The 25,885-nt window shown below is 40.1% G+C and overlaps 1 long non-coding RNA gene across 1 annotated transcript in view; it reads left to right on the top strand.

Moving 5' to 3' along the window:
• Nucleotides 1-24,644, top strand: part of LOC309651739 — a 72,487-nt gene extending 47,843 nt beyond the window's left edge. The window contains exon 5 of the long non-coding RNA XR_014258330.1: nucleotides 23,951-24,644. This is a non-coding gene — a long non-coding RNA (uncharacterized lncRNA). The remainder of the gene's footprint in view (nucleotides 1-23,950) is intronic.
• Nucleotides 24,645-25,885: the final 1,241 nt, after the last annotated feature.

The raw sequence follows: 25,885 nt of genomic DNA, 5'->3' as shown, positions 1-25,885 counted from the left end.
CCTGTTGCATCCACAAGCTGGATCCACACTAAATTGGGAGCACGCTCTGAGGCACAGCAGCCCTTTGTAGCTGCCCTCACTCCATGCTGAGAAACTTTATTCTAGAAGCAAAACAGAGGGAAAGGAATAGTAGTATGGAAACCTGCTAAAGGCTTTTCATATTAACCCAAGTAATTCTGTGTTTACCTTTAATGATTTTTCTACCTTGAGCAATACTCTAGACTTTCTCAAGTTGAGTTTGTTTTTCAGTTAACTAAATAATTCAGATAAATTCTTATTTGAAGGGAGGATTACTGGTTATTAAATTACCACTTGTTATCATTTTGTACCTTGGAGTAGAACATAACATCTCATATGTGCTTACTTCCCTTTGGCGAAAGCATCATACTTTGCTCTAAACAGTCATCTGATACCCAATGGAGCACTTACATCCTACCAGGAAGTTTTATTTCTCGTTTCCATGGACCAAGAAGGACTGTTCCATAAATGTTTTCAAACACTTATTAGATTTGTATCCTAAAGGGAGAAAGTAGCAGGTCTTTCTTTTTATTTCAGGGGCTTGCTCTAAGTTGGACTTAAGATGGAGAAAAGAAAAATTTTCAGTAGCCTTCATAGCAGGCTTTGGCTTGGTTTAGAGAGTCCAGGAACAGAATATTTGATCAAAGTTAGTTGATTTCTTTTACGAGAACGAACAGTGAATACTTTTTGTTGATTAGTTTGTTAAAATTTGTGGCGGATTGTTTAGGTACCAAGCACCCATTTTGAGGAAACCAGAATCCTGTGCTTTTGTACCATGGGAATTTCGGATTTTCTGTGCTTTTTTTTAATGCCCCAGTGTTGTATTTCTGTTCACTTATGCTCTTGGTTTAACAAAAAACATTGAACATTCCCCCACTTTGGATATATCCTATATTCTTCATGTTTGTGCAATTTCATGAAGGTAAGTGGCAATAAAAGAAAGCCTTTAAGGAATCTTCATAAGTAAGTGGTGTAAGCTGAAATACAAATTATTGTACTTAGAAATTTTCTATATTTGTCCAACGTGGGCCAAATTCCCCAATTCTTATTAAAAAATAATACAACAATAACAACAACTGAAACAAAACAGAGGTCCACCCTTATCTTCCCTATCATATTTAAGATATGGCAGGGCTGGAGTGTATCTTCCTGGAATACATTTCTATCACATCAGATAACCCACTGCATCAGAAATTGAAAGCAACTGAGGAGGCAAAAACAGTTACTTCTTTACCCCATCTGATGTCTTCATCTCAATAAGCTGGTGGGAATTTCCGTGCTTGAAATGAATGCACCTTGCAAAATTACTCACTTTAATAACCACTTTAGGTAGCTGACTTTGCTCATGCATAAGGTATTAATTTAGCTTATTTATAGTCTTGAAAAGAGCATATCTGTGCTTATAGTGAAGCAGACCTGCAGTTAACACACGGTTTAGAATAATTTTGTTTACCAAGCCCTTCAGGTGAGTAGAAAAATATCCACCTTCTCTTGAGTTGCTATGGTGACCAGCTGAATTACTTTACCGTTTAAGCACTCTGGATAGTGATTGGAGCATTTTCCATTAGCATTAACACTGGAGTGTTAGCCCACTGCAGTGGTGACTTGCTGAACATTGTTCACGGGACAAAAGAGTGAATAAGTGATCCACTGGTGCTGAGTCCTTAGGGAGCAGTTTAAACTTCTGGAAAATCTGACCCAACACATATTAACCGTAGATTCTCATATTATGCTTTCTTTTTCTTTTTCTTTTTTTCCTGTTATGCTTTCTCATGGGAGTCCTTGAGGGTTAGAATACTCTTCAAGATATTGCATTTTGGGAAACTGAAGTGCAATTTCTCCTTCTTACTTAGAGCCTTGATGATCTTGTCTGGTAATGATAGTGAACTTGTGTTCTTCAGTAGAATTAGCTCCTTTCCTGAGCACAGATAGTATCTCAGTGAAGAGAAGGACGCTGGCATGAGAAGACTCAACATTTATGGAATATCCTGGAATCCACATAGTTATCTATAGACTTTCTGTTTTACTTCCTCTGGACTCCAGCTACCTTCAGTAGCTCCAGATGGAGGACTGTGCTTCAGTGTCTAACCATGGGATATATTCCACAGTTAGACTGATGGAGATCGCTACAATCGTATGAGATTTTTAAACTTCATATTATAAAATATTTCAAATATGCAAAAATTAGAAAAAATTAGTATTCACCATCCTCTTTTAACAGTTTTTGGTACTTTGCTAATTTTGTTTCATCTATTCTCTCATTCATAATATTTTTTGTTGAAAAATTTTAAAGTATTCCCAGACGTCATGTCCTTTCACCTATGAATATTTAAATAATTTATATAAGTTTTTAATTACTAGTCGTTTCTTTTGAGGGTTTTTTTTAAATTAATTAATTAATTTATTTTTGGCTGTGTTGGGTCTTTGTTTCTGTGCGAGGGCTTTCTCTAGTTGTGGCAAGCGGGGGCCACTCTTCATCGCTGTGCGCAGGCCTCTCACTGTCGCGGCCTCTCTTGTTGCGGAGCACAGGCTCCAGACGCGCAGGCTCAGTAGTTGTGGCTCACGGGCCTAGTTGCTCTGCGGCATGTGGGATCTTCCCAGACCAGGGCTCGAACCCGTGTCCCCTGCATTAGCAGGCAGATTCTCAACCACTGCGCCACCAGGGAAGCCCCTTGAGGTTTTTTTTTTGAAAGTGTCTTTAATACCTGATGTGGCAGCTCATCTCATTATGAGTACTGTGTCTCATATTCTTATTAAAGAAAATACATCTTACATGACCTTCTGTAATAGCAGTCATCTCTCTGGTTTGGACTGACCATTCATCAAATTATAACAGTTTAGAGTTAAATTGTGTCTCAACCAAATGTGCTATTTAATAAGAGAGAAAATTGAGGCTCAGAGAGGTATCATGTCTTTCACAAATAAAATAACTGGTAGAGACAATGAATTAAACTCAGAGATCATGATCTCAGAATATTTTCCCTTGTACTGTGCTGTCTAACTAAAACACTAAGGCGTTTGTCAGCAAATACAGTGCTCTAGTTTGTGGAAGGTTGTCTTAAAATGCATGTTGTTACCCTGCCCTGAAGTGGCCCTTTACAGCTTTCCCATGTGCATGGATTAGCAGATCGGTTTAGTAAGTTGATACATTTGATCAGGCAAACAGATGAACACTGTAGAGATGATGAAGAATGAGGTATAGAGAATATGAATTTCATTAGAGAAAGGAGTAGGATGGGTCCCGGGAGATTGGCCTTGGGGATGAGGGAGGAGGAGCAGTGATTAAGTGATTTTGGGTTCCAGAAAGAGAGAAGATGTGGAAGACACATTCTTAAGCCTGTCACTTTTTTTTTTGTGACCAACATTGTTGGTTTTCAAAGTACATTTTTTCTCTTTTAATTTTCGTTAAAAAAAAATTCTATAGTGCCTTGCAACTTTCAACAGTTTGACACACATGATTTCATATAATCCCACAGATAAGGAGAACAAACTAGTGGTTACCAGTGGGGAGAGGGAAGAGGGGAGGGGCAAGATGGCAGTAGGGAACAAACTACATTTTATTTAAGTTGATCTGGTCTCAGAGGGATCTTCTAAGAAAGCTCCACAGTAAGATGAAATACTTCTCTGGGAGTTGAGCAAGTACATTCCTGTGGAGTGACTTTCTTTGACGTTCTAATCACTGGAAGGTATGAGGGGTAAGAGACAGGGACAGTTTTTCATTTTGTTAAATTCTCCCACTGGGGTAGAGCTGATCAAGGATCAGGCTTGGGCGGCAGCAGGAATGTTATGTGTGGATCAGCTGTAGAAGGGCAGGGCAGGCCCGGCAGACACCTACACATCAGATTGTGTGTATTCCGTACCATTGAGTTTCGGACACACATTAGTTCTTCTGCAAGAGTGACCCTTTTTTTCCCAATGCAAAAACAATTAAATGACTATATTCATTCTGGTGTGCACAGCTCCATGTACCTAAAGTGGCTTTTCCCATTTCTGATAGCTAAATTATTTCTCCAAGGGTGCCATTTTCAGGTGAAAACCAGTGGTTTTCAACCCTGGCCACACGGTAGGATCACCTGGAGAGCTTCTGATGATGCTGGTATTGAGGACTGATACTTTTAAAATAACACCTCAACCTAGGCAGTGATCATCACTGGCTAAAACCATTAGGTGAACTGTTGATGGAGGACTTTGTAACAGAAGGTTCAGGCTGGAAACCCTGAACCAAGAGGTTGGTCTTAATAGCACCACCTAGTGGACCTATCAGACATTGTGAGTCTCACGCTGTCACAACAGGAAGTAACCAGCTCAATGAAACATGCATGCCCGAAAAATCGCACCTGAATCTCATTGAGCTTCTGGTGGTTTTCAAGGAAAACTGAGGATAGAGGTACACGTTAAACGACACCACAGGACATAACTAGACAGGAAATATGCCCTGAATTATTGATTAAATTATGGTATGGGGGTGGAAAGGAAGGGACTATTGTAGAATAAAGAAAATCAAGTGATAACCAAAAGCAACATGTAAATCTTTTTTGATGATAATTCAAGCAGACTAAATTTAAAAATATATCTTAGAAACAATTTGGGGAAGTTTGAATAGGGAATAGATATTACATCATATTAAGGAGCTTTTAAAATTTTTAAGCCTTTAAAGTTTTGTTAAGCCTGGTGGTTATATAAAAAAAAATCAGAATTGCAAACAGAAGTACTTGGGGATGAATTAACATGATGTGTGGGATTGTCTTTAAAATACTCCAGGCAATAGGGGCAAGACCGGAATAAAGACGCAGACCTACTAGAGAATGGACTTGAGGACACGGGGAGGGGGAAGGGTAAGCTGAGACAAAGTGAGAGAGTGGCATGGACATATATACACTACCAAATGTAAAATAGATAGCTAGTGGGAAGCAGCTGCATAGCACAGGGAGATCAGCTCGGTGCTCTGTGACCAGCTAGAAGGGGTGGGATAGGGAGGGAGACGCAAGAGGGAAGAGATATGGGGGATATATGTATATGTATAACTGATTCACTTTGTTATAAAGCAGAAACTAACACACCATTGTAAAGCAATTATACTCCAATAAAAATGTTAAAAAGAAATACTCCAGGCAAAAAACAAAAGCAGGGGCTTTGATGAAACAAGACTGTCAAAATTTGATAATCTCTGAAGCTGTGCGATGAAGTCATATTCTGTGGGTTTTCAAACTATAGCCAAAAACAAAAAGAATAAACCACAGACCAATGAAATGAGAATTTCTGGGGAGTGGAACCCAGGCATCAGTTTGTTTAAGCTTCCCAGGTAATTCTATTATGCAATCAAGGTTGGGAACCAATGGTAACCATTTCTTCAGTGGAAGTGTTGAGATCTAGGACAAAAAGGTTTTTCTGATAAGGCCATAATGTTCAGAAATGTTTCCAGTTTGTTTTCTGAGATTATAAAGATCAGCAGATCTTGTGAAACTGAATTGTGTACTCACAAGCAAGTTCTTGGTAATGTGAACCTTGAGATTTTATGTTTTATGTATATATGTATATATGTAAGTCAGAGTTGCATGTATTGATATATAAATCAGTTACATCAGAGATTATATATATAAATCAGTAGTAGTTATATTGAAATACAATTAAGTTTATGTAATTATATTACTATAATTGTTATGTATATGTGTATATGTATAAATATAACTGTGTATGTATGCATAATATATACGTTTATGTAATTAATATTACTAATTAAATTTTATTTCATTATATTAATATAATTAAATGAATATAATTAAGCTTATGGATGTGTATGTGTGTATATATATATTTATGGCTCTTGTTATACTATTATAATACATAGCACAGTGTGCAGTACACACAATATATTATAATAACAGCAACCATAATTCCTGAGTTTTTGCGTGATCTCAATTTAAATGTTTCATTCCATTATTACAGTACATGCCTCAGTTTTTGGTTCAGAAAAAACCTGTCATTGTACTTAAAACTCATTTACAGAAATTTTTCCTTTCTACCATGGTTGCCGTGCTCTTCTTACAGGAATAGTTTTTGATGTATGAAATGTATAGTCACGCAACATTTTTTCACAAGATGTTTATGGAGTGTCTGTTATGTGCGAAGCATCAGAATGGTTTTGAGTTGATAATCATTTGATTGAATCGCTGTTTTTTGGTGGCCATGTGATAGTAGGCATTCAGTCTAGTAGTTAGGATCTGGTCTTCAATTTCAAAAGAAGGAAAACAAACTCAAATTGGAAAGTAATATGGAAGAAATATCAAAAATTTAGATTTAGAGATAAACTTACACCTATAACTGAGTAGAATGATTCCTAGAGGAAGTCCAGTCAAGCCTCCGTCCATAGCTGAGAGTTCAGTTTATAATGACACTGGAGAAAGCTATACTGTCTAACTTCTTGAACTTGAACTTTTCCGTAAGCAAAGAGTTCAAGGTCTTGCAAGGACACCTATCCCATTGTCAGACAGCTCTAGCTAAAGCTGATCACCTGTTTTTTTTGTTTTTGTTTTTAACATCTTTATTGGAGTATAATTGCTTTACAATGGTGTGTTAGTTTCTGCTTTATAACAAAGTGAATCAGTTATACATATACATATGTTCCCATATCTCTTCCCTATTGCGGCTCCCTCCCTCCCACCCTCCCTATCCCACCCGTCTAGCTGGTCACAAAGCATGGAGCTGATCTCCCTGTGCTATGCGGCTGCTTCCCACTAGCTATCTGTTTTACATTTGGTAGTGAGTGGCATGATCACCTGTTTTTTATCAACCATGCGGCCGCGTGTTCTGAATTAACAGAAGGCCACTTTAAGAGGGCATGGCTTCCAGGTCTCTGCCACAGCTTGTCCACTTTCTTCGGCTTGTCAACTGTTAGCACCATAGCTGCCCACACTGAGATAGGATTTTTCATTGGGGTCAGAAAAAAGGAAGGCAGCATCAGGCAAAGAGTCAAGAGTAGGCGCTAAGGAAATAGAAGTCATCGAATATGCCAAAAGCTCATATTGAAGGCTAAGGGAAAGGAGGCATCAATGTTGAGGACGAGTGCCCCTCAAAGTAGGGGTGCACAGAGGTGGGGGTCTCCTCATTTGTAAACTACTTACTAAGGGCACCAGTGGTGAACTGATTTATAACCGGATTTTCCTATGACAAAGCTGAGGATGGGGATCACCATTAAAAAGTTCAGAGGCATCAATGTTTTATGGCTATTTAGAAAGGGAAATAAGAAAATAGGCCAAGGACAACCATACTGAAAAATTTATAAGTACTTGGTATCCTTATAACTTATCTTTAGTGAGAGGCAGCGAACCCTTAGGGAAGAGCTCTGGTATGTTCCTTTCCAGGGCATCAAAGCTCCAGAGATGTGCCTTATTCAGACACATTAAGGAGCGATGGGGAGAGAGAATCCCCAAGAAAAAGCTGTTGGCATCTGTTTAAAGGAGAGGAAGGCAGGCTGTATTCTAGAGCGTTAAGGTTAAAAATAAAGTGGAACATGAGAAATCATCTTGGGAATAGAGAACAGCCCTTGAGGCTTCGCAGGGAAGTCGGGCTTGTGCATGTAAGGTCCCTGGCACTCCAGGGGACATTTTGTTGCCTCTTTTACATGATGCCTCTCTGTGCCTTAAGTTAGAAAGGTCCACACAAAAAAGATTTGTTAGCTAAAACAGCTCTCAGTAGGAAATTATTTATAGTTAGAAGTCTAGTAAAAAAAAAACAACCCTGAATTCAAAATATCTGTAGCAAAAATATTCTTCCTGTTCTGTTACTTATCTGGGTAAAAGTCAAATTTCTGCAACTTTTGGAGGTGATACTGGAATGACCTGAGGAAAGGGGATCAATGAGGTTATATTTTTTGAAAACTTAAAAAAGTTTTTTTGAAATAATTTTTGACTCAGGTGTTGTAAAAATGCCAGAACATTCCCATGTACCCTTTACCCAGCTTCCCTCAGTGAAAACAAATTACAGAACCGTACCACCGTGGTCAAAACCAGGAAACTGACATTGATAAAATACTATTAATTAAACTAGAGAGTTTTAGATTTTACAGGTACTCTTTTCTTTGGAGGGGTGTATAGTTCTGTGGAACTTTATCCCATTAACCATCACCACGTTCAGGATACAGAGCTCTTCCGTTATGCCAAAGAAACTCCCTCCTGCTACTGCTTTATAATCGTATCAACCACGAAGCTCCGTCACTAAAACTGTGTCATTTCAAGAATATTACGTAAATAGAATAACACCTTTGCAACCATTTGAGATTGGCTTTTTTCCACTTAGATGGATCTCAGGGTATTATGCTAAGTTGTGTGTTTCAGTTGTTGAAGTATTGTATGCATATAACACAGTTTATCCATTTACTCCTTGAAGGACATTGGGGTTTGTTTTCTTTTTTGTCCAATTGTAATTACTGAGTTTACATTTTTACTGTTTTCCCCAATTATATGAATTCTGACAGTATTTTTTTAGGACTTAACTCCATGTGGGATAAGCACTAGGATGATTCGTTTTTAGCTGAATAAAATATGTATATCAATTCATTTTTTAAAAATATTTTTGTTTATTTATTTGTTTGGCTGCGCCAGGTCTTTGTCGTGCGTGGCACGCGGGATCTTTTGTTGCGGCATGCGGGAACTAGTGCCCTGACCCCAGGGATCAAACCCGGGTTCTCTGCGTTGGGAGCGCAGAGTCTTAACCATTGGACCACCAGGGAAGGTCCCGCATTTTTGTATATGTCAAGAATATGCTAATAATTCTAGGGAAGTAGACAGGCAATTATCATTATAATATAGGAGGAATGTCCAAATTCTAAAAAAAACTCACAAAGTTCTTAAAAGAATGGTCCATGGCTACAGTTTTTGACTTCTTTTATTAGGTGCTGCCAGAGCCCTTTGTATCAGAGGGTGGATAACAAACCTCTTGCTTCTCACTTAGACTTTCTCCTATACTTGACCTTCCTCCACCAAGGTTCCTTTCTCACTGTATTGGACAGAAAAAATGCAAGCTCGGTGCAAAAATGGGTGTGAACATTTCCGTTGATTCAGGTGCTAGTGTGTTTCAGTAGTTCCTCTGCTTATTTATGGGTATTAACATTGGATGGTACCCATCTCAAGTCTGTCCAAAATAGTTAACCCAAAGCAATTATTCTTTTTTTTTTTTTAAATTAATTAATTAATTTATTTATTTTTGGCTGTGTTGGGTCTTCGTTTCTGTGCGAGGGCTTTCTCTAGTTGCGGCAAGCGGGGGCCACTCTTCCTCGCGGTGCGCGGGCCTCTCACTATCGCGGCCTCTCTTGTTGCGGAGCACAGGCTCCAGATGCGCAGGCTCAGTAGTTGTGGCTCACGGGCCTAGTTGGTCCACGGCATGTGGGATCTTCCCAGACCAGGGCTCGAACCCGTGTCCCCTGCATCGGCAGGCAGATTCTCAACCACTGCGCCACCATGGAAGCCCCAAAGCAATTATTCTTGATTGTAGCACATGGTTTCCAGATCATGTTCCAATCAAGTAATGAATTCCAGATTCATTATTTGATGTAATTTCTTGAGTACATAGAGTTGTTAACCCCGTTTGTGAGTCTTGGTACCCACAATTCACTCTTCTTGGGTTACTTTCTCTTCACATGGGGAAAAGCTATTTTCCATCTTCTCCTTCCTCTTTCAAAACTGCTGAACTTTTATCTTCCCTAAGAAGTTTTCTGTAAAGATTCAGGTATTTCTGTTCATGTTTCTACACCTCCGCATTTGAGCTCCTGATATGTGTTTATGTTTGTTCATCTAGCCTCTCATGGAAAGTCACCTCCTCCATTTCTTCATCATCAGGACTCTACATAGTAAGGGCTTGACCTGTATTGCATTTGACTCATGGAAGGGACATATGTCTACCTCTGGGGACAAGTTTAACATGGGTTTGAGGAGTTAACCCAGGATTGTTTCTCGAGTTTTTCTCAACCACTGTTGCATCTGCTAATAGTATCTATTTTCTTTTATTTATTTATTTTTATTGTTGGCTGCGTTGGGTCTTCGTTGCTGTGCGTGGGTTTTCTCTAGTTGCAGCGAGAGGGGGCTTCTCACTGCGGTGACTTCTGTTGTTGCGGAGCATGGGCTCTAGGTGCGTGGGCTTCAGTAGTTGTGGCACACGGCCTCAGTAGTTGTGGCTCGCGGGCTTAGTTGCTCCGCGGCATGTGGGATCTTCCCGGACCAGGGCTTGAAACCGTGTCCCCTGCATTGGCAGGCAGATTCTTAACCACTTTGCCACCAGGGAAGTCCCTCTATTTTCTTATAGTAACTTTTTTTTAAGGAATAAAATTGCTTTGGGTTTTTCTGATCCTCTGGGAAACTAGGTGTCAGGTTGGAAATTAGGTTGGTCTGAGCAAACGAGCCCTTCTTACCAGAAGATCTGGAATTCGGTACTTTATTTGCCTCTAACTCCCTACACGATCATGAGGATGCTTTCTGCTTTCTCATCACCAATATCAGGTGAATACAAAAGCCTATGTAGCCGACTGGAGTTTTGTGATGACAAAGGGAGATTCTAGACAAGATGTGGGGGTCATATCACTGTCCATTCCAGGTGCACCGAGAAGCCACCTGTGGTTTGCAGCACAAAATTGTAAGTCTGATGATGCTGTTCAACCACATATTTTTAATCTCTTTAAAATTTAATCTTCTCATATGCAAAAAGGTAGTAACGACAGCACTTGGGTACTTCAAAAAGTGTTTTGTCTGAGAGAAGGCACAGATTGCGTAGGTGATATGTCCATCTCTCAGTGTCCTTGTTCAGGCTGAGCTGACTGCTATGATGCAGAAATGCGGGAAGCCTATGACTCTTTTAAAAGTTGAGAATTTCAGAACCTATTTGTGTAGCAAGGTAAAACTGGAATTGGCTGATGGATGACTAAAAGGAAAGTGAGCCATTTCACCTTTTAAAAAGGTTAAAGTGACATTGTCAGTGTGGCTTAATGTTCACTGCTGTCCTGCTGGTAGATTACATGCTTGATACACTGTCACATGGGTGATGACATTGTGTTTAAGTCACGGCTGTGACAGACTGAAAGTGTCTCAGGAGTCTTGGTGTCAACATTCCTCAAACTGCGTTTCAGAAGAATTCTCCCGAAAGAATTCCTTAAGGACTACCCTGATGCCATAGCAGGAAGGACACCTTCAAAATACAGCAGGAGTCCAGCTACAAACCTAGTGCTTTCCGTCAGAATCTCGCATCAAAACTACTGAATTGGCTTCCTGACTAGCACCCTGCATTGACTCTTGTCCCCCTATAGTCAGCTCTCCGCAAAGCAGCCAGAATGATCTTCTAAAAATATAATTTCTTCAAAAATATAATTCTCATTGCAAAACCCTCCATTGGTTTTTCTCTTACAATCAGATGCAATACAAATGCAGCCTTCCCATGGCCTAGCAGAGCTCAGTGTGATCGGGCCTGCATCAGCCTCTTCGAAGTCATGTCCTACCTACTACTGTCTCCTTTTCTTGATTCATTCTAATCGTACTGGCTTTCTTACTTTTCTTTGGACATGTCTCAGGGCCTTTGCACTTGCTGGTACCTCTGCTGGCCACACCCCTTTCCCACAGAGCTTTACCTGACTGACTCTCTCACTTCCTTTAAGCATCTTCTCAAATGCTACTCCCCAGAGAGGCCTTCCCTGGTCCCTCACTCTAGTCACTCTCTATCCCCAATCGTGCTTTATTTTTCTTCCTGACTCGTAGTCACCTGGGATCATGTTATATTTCTTGGTTTATTTCCTTTCTTCCTTTCTAGAACATAAACTCCTTGAGATCAGAGACATGGTCCTTTTCTTGCTGTATCCCCATGCCTATAATGACATCTGACCCAGAGTAGGTTTGTGATGAGTATTTGTTTAAATGAGCGAACCGAGAAAGGAGTTACATTGAGGGTCAGATATGCCTGATGTCAAGTCTAAACCTTATCAAGTTGCCATTTATTGGAATACGAAGCATCTCTCTTCAACTTGCTAAGCTTTAGTCTGCGTGTTTTAAAATGTGTCCGATGCCAGCTTTTCCCTAGGTTATTAGAACTAAAAGAAGCAGTAGATAAAGCCTGCCACAGAGTGGGCGACCCACAAACATTCCCTCGGTCTGACTCCACACAGCTGTTTGTGGGCACTGCCTGTAAAATGGACTAGAAACTCAGGGGTTCTTTTTTTTTTTTTTTCCTTATTGGTTTTATCTTTTTGTGACAGGGTGATGTGGAGCTCCAGGGGCTGGCTGAAGCCCTTGGAGGGTTGTAGGCCGTGAGTTTGAGAACCACTGGGCTGTGTCCATGCAAAATGAAAAATGGATAAATGGAACAACAGATGTCCTTATGCCTCCTAATTCCCACCTGGGGGATCTTGTCTGCAATCTGAGAAGAGTCCTGTGGGTTCTGTGGCTTCTGTGGGAGGCCACCAAGTGTGCACTACTTGCATTTGGATGCCGAGGCCTCTGTGCTGGGAAGGATGGGGAAAAAAAAATACTAGCTTCCCTGCTTGAGTGAACATTAGAGCATGGGAAGAAACGAAGAAGCTGTCTCCCTCCTCCCCTTGTTCTGGTCAGGCCCATTTTTTTTAGGTCAAAGCCCAATACCCCACTTCTGTTTCATTTCTGTTATGAAACCACTTCTAAATCCCTGGAGTCCTGCCAGGTGGATGCAGTATTAAAGGTTTGCCCACTGGATGTCTGGTCTCAGGCAAAATAATCAGAGCTAGAGCAAGACAGAACAGCATACATATAATAGTCATTAAGATGATGTAAACACTAATATAATACTTATGAGGTGCCGGGTACCCTTCCAAGAACTGTTCATCTGTTAATTTATTGAGTCGTCACAACAACCCTATTAGGAAAATAGCTATTATTAGCTCCGTCTTACAGATGAGGAAACCCTGAGACCCAGAGGGTAGACGCCCAAGGTCACAGAGTCCGTCGATGGTAGAGCAGAGCCCCAGCTCAGGTAGTCTGGATCCCAGGTGCCTTGTGATGGAGGTGAGGCCCCACCAGCCTGTATCCCCAAACATCCAGGCCCTGTTGCTCCAAGGGGTGAAACTCCAGGAGAGAGATTCATGCAGGCCTTGGTCCTATGAAGGGTTGTGAATGCTGGATTGGTTAAAACTTTGTCAGAGCCATGCATGGTGGAAGTCATAACATCTAAAACTTCAGCACTTTTGTGGTTCACAAAGTACTTATTCGTGTTCCCAGAAATGCACGCGCTCTTCTTGCATCGTCCAGCACCACCGCTGAGTCTTTGCACTGCCCCTCTGTTTGTCTGCAGTGCTGTCGCCCTTGCTGTCTCTGAGGGCACAGCCCTCCTCTGGCCCAGGGGGATCCTGCTGTCTCTGTGAAGTCGCTTGGTCTCTCTCTGGTCACCACCAGCACACCATTCACTAGACATAACCGTGCATGGAAATGTGCGTTACTCGTTGTTCTCGCTCTCATCTGCTGCTGTCTTCTTTCCCTCAAGTGAGTTGCCCTGCAGGACTAGGAGTGGATCTGTTTCCCCCTTTACTACTGCTTCCTCACTTCCTGTTGTAGATCTCTACACCTCGTCACGGCTAAATAATTGCTATTAAGCTGAATGATCATCCCAAGATAAAGAAATGCGTTGCTGCCTGACTGGTCAGTTTTCTAAAGATAGGGATAGTAATGAGAGTAGTAGCTGATATTTGCAGAGAATTTACTATGTGGCATCGTTCAAGGGCTTTACTTGCAGTAACCGATTTAATCCTCTCAACAGCCCTGAGCACTACTATTACGAACTTCATTTTTCCGTGGGGAAACGATTGCTTTCTGGGGAGTATGCAGAAGGCCTAGTTTCACTATCCTAAAAACAGAATGTGCAGAAGTTGCTTTGCTGTGCTTTGGAATAGCTGGGGCTGAGGAAACAAGATTCTAGCTCTTTGGGTTGGAGGTTGATTTAGCAGACATAGGTAACTGAAGTATTCTGCTTCTTAGCTTTATCATTATCTTCCACTTACTGTTTTTGCTTTAGATCCTGGAAAAGGACAGGGCCTGAAGAATGCATGCTCTGCTGAAAAATGGGGGCTATTTCTTGTTGATACTCTTCAGGAACATTTTAGCAAAGCAGAGAAAATCCAGTGTTGACTTTTCTATCTACCCTCTGATCTTTGCAGATTGCTCATCTGTTGAGTGGGGTTCACTGTAGCCACCTCTCAGGGTTGTGATGAAGATTAAATGAGATGCTCTGTGTGCAAAGGATGGCTTGGGGTCCATCCTTTAAGGACCCCAAGCCATCCTTGGACATCCTGTGAGGACGGCTTGGGGTCCCCACTCAATAAACATTGGTTGTTACTGGGTGCTGGCATTACCTGAAAATCCTAAATAAGCCGTAGGTTTGAGATGAGAGTCAAAAGTCTTGAACTGGTGAAGCATTCTCCTGCTAGACTGCAGGCTTTCCCCTGTATCAAACAACAGTGGAAATGCTTGTTCAGAGATAGCCCAGAACGGTAAAACAAACAAACAAACAAACAAAAAACAAACCCAAAACACATCATTCTGGAAAGGCTGGCATTTTGTACAACCTTGTAAGACATTTATAGTTATTGAGCCAAAATTTCCACTGTAATCGAAAAAGCAGTTGCTTTTAAACTTCTGGTCCAATTTAGCAATTACGGGTGAGTTAAAATGTAGGCCATTTGAATTGGATTTGGAGGATAAAGTAAGATTCTACCCTGCAGTGGGGGATGACTCACAGAAGAGGTAGCTTGACATAGTGGAAACAGCAGCTGATAAGGAGCCAGGAGACCTGAGTTTCTGGCCTGGATTTGCATGAATAAGCTGTAATAGCCTTTGGGCAAGTCATTAAACATCTCAGTTTTCTAGTCTGTAAAATGAGAGGGCTGTGTTTGTGAACGGATCTTTCAACATACGTAAGATTCTACCAAGCAGATCACTGAAAAGGGAATGTGTTGTGTGTGGTCATCAGGGAACAAAGTATTCTTGCTAGTGCGTGCTCTCTCTCTCTCTCTATATATATATCTTTTTTTGGAGAGGATACCGATATGAACAACCAGAACCCAAGAAAATGCACCAGCACCAGAGTGATAAAGACAAAAGTAGACACCTGGGAATCTTGTAATATCCTAGGGTCATTGCTATGTCCTGGGAAAGCACAGTCATGCTAGTTAAAAAAGTGTTCTGATAATGGGTCATTATAAACAGAGGATTTACTGGGATCCATCGATGGGATTTTTAAATGGTTATCTTGTTATGGAGGTCCTGTCGTGTACTTTGTGCAGACACATCTTGAGAAATAATTTATTGGTTGACAAAACTCGTTGAACCCAAGTTTGCACATAGAAAAACGAATTTGGGTTAGCTAGCTTGTTTATTTCTTCTTGGCACTCTCGGTTCCTTCATACTATTTCAGTTGTGGTTGTGAAGCCAGTTTTTGTGCCAGTTGTCTTTGTAAAAGTTTTAAGGTTTTACAAAGTTGGATTTTGAGTGGTAACATTTTCCATTCTCTGTATCAGCAACCACCTGCAAAATTAAGCTTGGTCAAGTATGGAACGGTTGGAGTGGGTGGTTTCTTGGAATTATTCACTGACATTCTAAGGGTGCCTTTTGTGGGTACAGTGGACATGTTCCTGAGAGTTATGAGGGTTAAATTTTTAAAAATTGAATCCAATTTTCCCATTGACTTGCATTAGAATTTCAGAGATGTTTTAAACTTCATTTCTGATTGATTTTCAATTAGCAGTGGTTCCTGCCATTTTAACTCTGAATTTCATAGTTCCTTACCCTGCCCTCCCAAGTAGTTAATGATATGTAAACAAATATTAGAGTAAGTTAGGGGCGTCTCTGTACTGTAACCCTGTAGACAGTCCTGGTGTGTGTGTGGTCGGGGGAGTGGGGTGTGGTGGGCTGTCTGGGAGATGAAGGACCTTGATTCTGGTATTTTCTCTGCCACCACAGAGTAGTGCATCTTTGAGCAAGGCCTTTTTGCCTCCTCTACCCACCATTTTCTCATGTGTAAATGATGACCTCCGTTGCTCCTATCTGGCTTCACTATTGTACGAATAATTGAGTGGGAAAAGGGAACTTTCTGTGAATAATAATCCTACAGTTTTTCTTCTTACAAATTAATTTTCTTAAAGTGGATTATACATATCTGTAAGTGAATAATGGCATCCATTTATTATCCTTGTTTTTATTTAGCCTTTTTTTGACTTGTTTCATTTTGGCTGGATTAGATGGAGAATCCTTGGGAGGCTTATTCAGCATAGACAGATTTATTCATTCTCCATTCTGGATGAAGAAGAGGAAATATTTTAAGATAGAGCTGACAAGGAACATTAATTTGAGTGAATCTTTTCTGTGTGTGGAGTGATTGTAGCATCTTCATTGCCATAACGGAGAGAGATTAACATGGATTAGATTATCCCATGTACAAAGGTTGTACAAATTGATAGCCATTATTTGTAGGCTGGGCTGATCTTTACAGTTGCTGGCGTGACTTCTTTTGCAATAGAGTCATTATTTCTTTCATACGGTTTACACGTGGCAATGAGAGGAGCGCATGTCCCTTGTTACCAAAACCTTGTGTCTCCCAGCGGGAACTTGGCACAGACTCAGAAACACAGGATGTGGATGTACAGTATTAAGGAGATGGCACTGGTCATCTGGCATGCTGTCTGCAATGAGAGTACACATTGGCCAAAGGCAGAAGAGTTCCTGAAACAGATGTTCAGACAAGATGGCTAGAGTACTGTTGAAATGTGGTCAAGAATAATTATGAACATAAGACTAAAAAGGTAGCCAAGATACGGTTCTGAATTATAGCCAGTCATGAGATTATTATTTAATTCCAGTTGAGTGTGTTCCCTGCCAAGTATGTGCCAGACCCTCTGAAACAAAATCTGGTTTTTGCCAGACGTACTTAGCAACTATATTTTAAGCCTAAATTCCAAAAAAAGGGAAAGAAGAATAAATTGCTTTCTGATGGGAGTAAGTCGTATTTCAAACAGCCTTTGAAACCCCACCTTCTCTAGGAGAGACTTTGCCCAACTGAGTGGAAGAGAGGGGGCGGTCCTCTCCTCCACTGAACCCAACCAGATTTGTAGCACTGTGGTCTCTTTCCTAATGTTTTTACAGCAACTGGTACTTGTGCTCAGTGATTATTAGAACTTTCATGACCACCCTCATCCTACCTCCCTGATCTCACCTTCTCCCTCTAACCTTTTTACTCTGGGGAAGCTGGGCTTCTTCTTGATCTTTGGATGCACCAAATAGCTTCCTGCTGGGAAGCTCTTCCTTCCAATAGTATAGATCTCACTCCCTCACTTCTTTTAGGTCTTTGCTCAGATGCCATCTTATCCACGAGGCTTCCCTGGCCACCCTATTTTTAAGAAACGGCATCCCACCAGCATTTCCTATAGCCTTCAGCCTCCCCTATTTTACCTCGTTGCACTAATTACCATCTGACAGATTACCTATTTACTTCCATGTTTCTTCATTATGTGTATTTTCCCTGTAGAATGAGGATAGAGCTTCGTGACTAAAGCAATGCCTGGCCCACAATGGATACCCAATCAATATTTGTTGAAAAATGAATAAATGATTAGCACTTCATTTGTATTTGTTCATATATGTTGCATTGGGGCCTTCTAGAAGACAGCATTAGAACTCCCCTTACCTTGTGACTCAAGCATTGGAAGCATCTTGGAGATCAGAGGTTCTTAAGCAATTGTTCATGAACTCAAAGAAGTGCATCACGAAATTTGGTGTGCATATGAATCAACCAGGTATCTTATTAAAATGCAAATCCTGACTCAGCAGGTCTGGGTTGGGGTCTGGGGTTCTGCATATCTAACAGGCTTGCTCCCATGTGATGCTGTTGTTGCTGGTGCAAGGATTGTGCTTTGAGTAACAAGGCTCTGAAGCATCTGTACGTGGGCTTCAAGGGGTTCATAAAGCCAAGGTCATTATTATGAGCCAGTATTGTTCTAGCAAAAACCTAAGTGCTTGTTTTTAGAGATTTCTGACTAATAGGCTGCCAATAAACAGAGAATTTATTGGGCATTCATTTATAGAGCTTTAAGATGTTAACCACACATAGTTGATCTGTATGCAGACGTACATATAGGTACATGGGGATTTCTTTTCCTGCGGAAACAGTAGAGAACATTCATCAGTTCCTCAAAGGGATGACAACTCCAAACAAGGGGAACAACCATCATTTCTGGCTGGTGTTAAACTTTACATATCAATCCCGAACCCGTTATGACCACGTTGCTGTGATGGTGACAAAATCAACACGAAGGTTTGCAAATACTTTGCAAGATTGTGTTTTTACTGCCCCCCCCCTTTTTTTTAACTGAACAAACAACTTTTTAAGTTAACATTTACCAGAGATGATAATTTTCCCAGGGAAGTATTAGGTGAAATCATTTGCAAAATGCTTGGAACCCAACAATGCCAAGGTAAATATTTGTTTTTCCCTAGCCACTGGAAATGGACCCCAGCTGGAAACATTGGCTAGAAGTGAGTGTTTGGAAACTCGGAGGCCCTCTACAAATGCCACTGCAGTAGCTCCCTGTCCTAATCTGAGGCCAGAAGACCCTCGAAGGGGCACTGGTGTAGAAAAGCTGTTTTCTGATAGAAAGCAAACAATAGCCCATCAAGAGCTACATAGCTTTTCAGTCAACCAACTTACCCCCAGGTGTACTCTTTTCAGCCGAGGAGTGTGGGCAATTTAGTTTCAGAAGTAATAATCCCCTGAAAGAACAAGAGAAGTCATTTGGAAGAACTGAGCTATTAAATAGCTCTACAAAATAAACATCTAGAGCAGTGCTTAGTCAAATGTGTTCAATTCTAGACACCCTTGCATTGTGATGACATCGTTGCCATCATAGCGGCTAATAATGCTACTAATAATCATAGTGAATAACCGAGAGTGCTTAATATATGCTAGCCAGTGTGTTAAGCACTTTCCATGTATTTTCTGTATAAGAAATACTGACAAAACTTATTTGAAGTAAGTGTTATAATTATTTTTGTTTTGCAGATAAAGAAACTGATGTGTAGATATGTGATTTATCTTGTTCAAGGTGACAGAATTACTGAATGGTAGAATTGGGATTCAGATTTGAATATTCTGATTCCAGAACTCTTGCTCTTAACTGTTAAGCTGTACTCAGAACTATAACACACTGATGACTGATGACTTTGGGATATCTATTTGGCAGACTACATTTTAAGGCTTCTTGGTTTAATTTACTCTCATGAGTAAAGAAAATACAGATTTTTATAAACTTACTGTCAGCCAATTACCTATTCTAAATTATTTTCAGAAGAAACATTAAATATTCTTTGTTAAAGAAATTATGGTAAAAGTTTTACTTACATGAGCTTCAGCCCTGAATCATGACCATTTCATGGAAGTGAGGATTTTGTCTGGCTTTGTAGCACGGCAAAAATACTATGGTGTGCAAAAATGGATTAGGATGAGTATAAATGCAGTTGTTTTAGAAAAGGACCACTTTTCCCTAATATTCAATTTGTGCTTCTGAGAATTAGTGGAATTTCAATACTTTAATGTGTGTCTTGTACAGGGCTTTTAGTTGCAAATAACAGAATATGCACAGGCTAGTTTAACAAGCAAAAGAGTGTATCAACAGGTATTAGCCTCCAGAGTCTCTGGGATAGTTGCTGGAGAACCTGTTTCTGGGGCTACACAGCCACACCCAGGACTTGTCTCTGATCATATGGCTTCCCAGCACCTGTCATGCCAGGGATCTGCCTCCCAAAACTGAATAACCAAATGCTTCCCTAAATGCTCCAGCCAAAAAACTGGTTCTCCCTGGTTTGGTGCCCGGGAGTAAGGTAGTCTCTGAAGTTTCTGGCTTCAACTGCTGTGTGAAATTCACAATGTGTGAAAATTCCGAAACGTAGGCAGATGTTCAAAGTGGTTGGGCAGTCATCATCTTCCTTCCACAAGGAAGCCCCCAAGATTGCGAAAGTCAGATAAATGTAAGCTATCTTTGTCTTTATTGCATTTTCCCCTCACTCGTATCTCCTTTGACTGCTCATTCCTTATTGAAAACAGGGATTCCGTTCATTCAGGTTCCAAAATGGCACTGTGTTAAGTTCACAAGAAGGTTTATCAGGGACTTTTTGAGCCTAATGAAAATGGTGAAAGCTGTATTAAAAAGGTGATGGAGCAAATGTGGGGCATTTGGTGTTCAGCATTTTTAAGTTGAGAGTGATGGTAGGACATTCAAGTGAACGTACGGTGGGCAAATGGAGATGAGGGATTGTAGCTCAGGAGTCCACACAGGGCTCCAGGTCTGGATATGGGAGTTGCCTTCCAAGGATTGACAGTTGAAGTATTGGCCAGAGGATGGATGTTTGCTGAGCAAGAGATGTCAACGTACAGGACAGAAGACTGAACATGGAACCGTGAAGACCCCCCTGTGCCATGCCCAAGTCCAGGTTCAGAAAAGAAAGGCCAACTTGTGAAGCAGATGGAGAAGGAGCAGATAGAGAGTTCAGAAGACAGCTGTGTTGTTTTAGTGTCATGGAGATTAAAGGAGGTACTACAGTTGATCCTTGAACAACATGGGTTTGAAGTATGCGGGTTCATTTATACAAGGATATCTTCCAGTAGTAAATACTATAGTACTACAGAGTCTGTGGTTGATGGAATCCCTGGATGTGGAGGACCCCTGGATACAGGGCCGGCTGTGAATTATACATGGACTAACTGCCGGGTTGCTCGAGGGTCAACTGTATATTAGAACTGATTGCCTCTACTGACTGTTCATTAAGATACAGTTTCTCAAATGCAAAACTGAGTTTGAAAGAGATCAGCAATATTTGTGATGTGCCTTATTCTTTTCAAATTTGTTTTCAAATCCCTATCATTTCATTTGGTTTAAATTCATTGACATCATTAAATTGAAAATTACTTTCTGTGTGTGGTTAAAACAATCTTGAGTTACGTATTTTAATCTAACTTAAACATAAAAAAATCCAGTTTGCATATTAATTAACTGGATTAATTAACTGGATTAATCCAGTTAATCACATATTTGAAGAAATGACCTTAAGAATTCTATTTTGGGAAGTAGAATTGCAAGGTACACAGAGTGCAGACCTGGACACCTCTGGGTAGTTTCCTGCTTGGCCACAAACTGTGAGACCTGGTCAGGCTGATCTCGGGTGGCCTCGGCCTGTAGCGGCTTGAAGCAGGATTTCGGTTCCCTGGCCAGAGATTGAAGTCATGCCGCGGCAGTGAGAGTGCTGAATCCCAGACACTAGACCACCAGGGACCAGTGGCGGTGACAAGGCCCTTGGCTCGCTGGCTTTGTAGAAATGAATTCCTACAAAGACATGGAAAGTAGTAAAACAAGTAAAGTGTTTATTAGGAGGAAAAGGAGTACTTGTGGATAGACACATGGGCAGACTCAGAGAGTCACGTGCTCGTAGTAGTTTAAATCACTTATATGGGGTGTTTCTTCTGGGTTTCCTTTGGCCAGTCATCTTGCTTTGCCTGGTTCTGTGTCCATTATTTGGTTTGTCCCAGGGTCCTCTAATGTGCGCACGTGCATCTCTTAGCCAAGATGGATTCCAGCGAAGAGGCCTATGGCTAGGTTGACATCACTCCCTTTTTGACCTCCAAGGAGCCTTTCTGCGTATGTGACAAGTCAGGAAGGTGTCCTTGACCTTGAGAATGAGAAATGGGTGGTTTCTTATCTGGGCAGGATTCAGCTCCTCCTCTTCTTCATCTTGGAGTATCTGTCCAGAGGGGACAGACTCCAGCTGTTCAGCCTGGGGGCCATCTGTCTCCTGCTTCAGGGCCACCTCACCTCTCACTCCAGTCATTCTTTTAGGACTAGGTCAGGAGCTAATATTTCAGATGGGAAGAAATACCACTTCAAGGTTTATCACTATGAAGCACATGTTTGCATGTTCTTATATTTCTGCATATTTTGAGAAATCAGAAGGCTTCATTCATTCAGAAAATATTAACCTAAAAGAGCCTGCTGTATGCCAGGGAACATCCATGATGATTGGGAGTTTGGGGTTGAGGCAGGAGGAGGGAGACAAATGAGTAAGGCTTGCTCCTTACTTTCTGAAAGGAATTGTTTTATTTTTGCTTAAGAGACATAATCAAGGAAAAGTATATGCTCTAACTACATATGTTTGGGTTAGGCCCTGGCTTGATGAAGGGAAGTTTAGTATCACAGAGGCTTCTATTCTAGTAGTAAGGAAAAAAAAATTATGATGTGAATGTTTTCTTATCACACCAGGAAAGAAGTCCATTGCATTTTCGAAGATGGGTTTGATCACCCTTACTGATGCCAAATAAGTGACCTAGGCTTAGACTTCCTGTTGAGGTGATGGTAGACCTTCAAATGTTGATTATCTTGGTCCTGGTAAAGTTCTTATCCCTTTGCTTGTAGACATTATTGGGTTGTATGGACTTTGCATGTACCACATGCCTGGTGTCAGATTTCTGTTGTCCTGTAACTGCTTACCTAATCCCCAAATCATCTTGTTGTGTCTAAGAAAAGAATGAGTGAAAAGTGGACCTAGAGAAGTCCACAAAGGGTCATCTATAGATATATGATGGAAGAGGAAAAACAGATAAGTAACAATACTCATTTTAAAAATTCTAATATTGCTAAGAATTGTCAAATTTATTTTCGTAACCACAGAATAGTCCATTTAAACTCAATGTTTGGCAGATATACTAGTGTTACATATGTACTGCTCTCATCTGGGAAGTCATATGTTTTTAATAACATTGTATCTTGATTAAAATATGAATGTCTTGTGTTTTTACAGCGGAGCCATTGGTTGGCTGAATATTCTCCAGTAATAAAATAAGCAGCAGCAGTAGCAACTGCAATAGCTAGCATGTTCTGAGTCCCGATCTTGTGCCAGGCATTCTTTTAATCACTTTACATATGTTAATTCATGTAATTCTCACAATGGATCTGCTATGTGGAAACATATCCTCCTCCTAAGTGAAACTTAGAGATTTTAAGTAACTTACCAAGTTAGTGATAGTCAGTTTTTAGATCCAGATAGACTGCAAAACTCGTACTCTTCTATCCTGCATTAATATAGTTTACTAACCGAGTAAAATATACTTACAGCATAGTTGTAGACTATGAAAATTGGTAAAAGGAAGAAATGACGAAAGCAAGGGGGTAGGGGGAGAGAGAGACAGGGAAACATCCTCCTACCAGTAGATGAGACCTCCATTAACATTTTGAGCTATACACATTAAGACATTTTTCTGGTGCCTTTTGGCACACATGCAGAATTTGGATCATATAATTTTTAACAGTTTTGTTGTTTGTATTATTTGAAAATTTTCCATCGTATTATTTTAGTATGATTTTTAATGGCTACATTAAGATATGGATGTTCTGTATTTTTTTACCGACCCCCATTGTTGAGTGTTTAGATTATTTTTTACCTCTTGCTTTTAGAAAGCAAGGTTTTCAATAGAAACCTAACATTAATAGGCAATAGCATCAAACTGTACAATAAATGTACACTTAATTGAAAATATATGTAACTCCAACTGCAGTTGATTAATTTGTGATTTTTCTCTTAGACTTGTTTGTTTCACTTTTTGCCATATCTGCTCACATGCTCCTCACAACTATAATTTAGATTCGGGAAGGTAACAAAAGAGAGAATCAGTGTGAGACTGTATTCATTATTTTGAGTCAGATTCAATGGATGATTCTACTTTGAAAAATGGCTCAGATGGCTCAGCTGATGCTGAAAGCCCTCTTCATTTAATATATATCTAGTCGTCTAGGAAGATGCCAGGCATGCTATTTTGTGTTGTATTAAGATTTTGAATCTACAGTGTTTTCACTATGAAATGCTATTCTTGAGCAGAATTTTCTCCCATATTTTTATTACAGATATGTTATCTTTGTGAAAACATGATGCCACAACCCTTGGTTTATTTATCAGTCCACCATTCCTACTCCCCTACATCCAGTGATTCTGAAGATCTCCACAATGATGATGATTGTCCTTGATGATGAATTACAGTAATATTTTCACAGAAGTCATTGGTGGAAGATTAAATTGTGGGAAATATGGAGTAGTAGTTTAAGAACAGGCATTTTGGAATCACGTGGACTTGAAAGGACAGCTTGGATCTGCTACTTTCTTGTTGTGTAATCTTGAGCGAGTTATGTAACCTCTTTTTAACCTCAGTTTCTTACCTGTAAAATGGGGTTGTTACATGAAATAAGTCATACATACGTCTGATTTCTAGTAAGCCTTCTGTAAACATTAGTTTGTATTATCATCATCATTATCATTATTAAGTGTATTTCACTCTAGTATATATGGAATACTAGTTTTTATGTGCAGAATCTAAGCAGTGCTCTCAGAATAGTTGCTTATTGACCAAAATACAGGATTCATTGACTAGGGGTTGAAACTTACTATATGCAGTATTAAAGAATGATAAATCATGAGTTATAGCTTTAAAAACAACAATGACAACAAGATAATGGAATTCCTGTAAGGTTCCTTGAAGTACTTTAAATGTTTATTTTACAACTATTTAGCTTGCCTAGAATTTGTAAAGAAGACTTTACATTGTTTATGTGTGATTAATGCATGTAGAACCTACCATCAGCCGTTACTTAACTTTGTTTTGACAATAATTATAAGCTCAAAGTGCATCAAAAGCATATTTCTATGGATCTTTTAAGAGATTCCACTGAGGAAACTGTTTCTCCAATGCCAGCATCATGACCTAATTCCAGGGTTATTCCACACTGATCTGAAATGAGAATTTTACTTCTCTGGTTTGACACAGCAACAAAAATACTGGTCCTCTTCCCTGGCTTGACCCCAATACCCCTAAACTGATTTTTCCGTGGTACCCTTTTAATAGTTGGGCTAGTTCCTAGGAGAACATTTTCAGGGATCTGTAGGTGGAAACAAAACTGTCAATATCTTATCAGGGTGACATAGAGCTATCACACATTTTTCCTTCTGTGGATCTTGGTTAGGTAGACTACTTATAGAAATTAGAGCCCAAGCTATTGGGAAAAGCATGCTTTACGAATATCTTTAGCAATGGAGAAGAGAAGAACAATGTATAATCTGTCTGAAACGATTGTTTTTTAGCACTTACGAACCCTTGGGACAGAGTGCAATTGAACAATGTTTTTTAAAAAGTCGTGAAAGAAAGAAACATTTAAAAAGCTACTCTAATTTTACGAAAGTAAGACAAATCCTTGACAGATATGAGGAATTCATTTAGAATAGGTGTAGGCAAAGGCAGAGTGATTTGTTCCGAGCCTGAGTCTTGCTAACTAACTCTGCCTGCTGTATAGTGTAAAGTCGGATCTCATGGATCCCATGACTCCTGGGAAGAGCACTGGGCCAGATTACCTACCTAGTGATGTGCATTCTGTTCTAGCCTAGTCTCAGCTTCTTTTTTGCTTTTCTATTTTTAGCAAAAAAAAACTATATAACCTCGCAGGCTCCAGTTTCTCCTCTCTAAAATGAAAAGTTTGCAATGGGTGGTCTTAAAGGTTCCTTTTAGCTCCATAATGTTGCAACTTTGCAAATGAAAATACCTCTGCAAATGTGATAGATGCAGCTTGCTTCCTGTTGTGGACTAAAAGCTGGGGACAGTCGAGTACGTTTAAACTGGGAAAAGCTTCCTGTAGAGGCGGGGCTTTAAGACACATTTGAAAAATAGTCCAATCCTACATTGAATAGTACTTCTTGCAGCTGATATTTGTTTTTACAATGCATGCACACGTGTGTCGGTTTAAATTGCTGTGTTGAGATTAATGGTCTCAGAAATTATTTCTACATTACCAGGA

This window comes from Balaenoptera physalus (genome assembly GCF_965194825.1).
Source record: "Balaenoptera physalus genome assembly, chromosome: 21".
NCBI lineage: Eukaryota > Metazoa > Chordata > Mammalia > Artiodactyla > Balaenopteridae > Balaenoptera > Balaenoptera physalus.
This window is presented reverse-complemented; position numbering and strand designations above follow the sequence as displayed.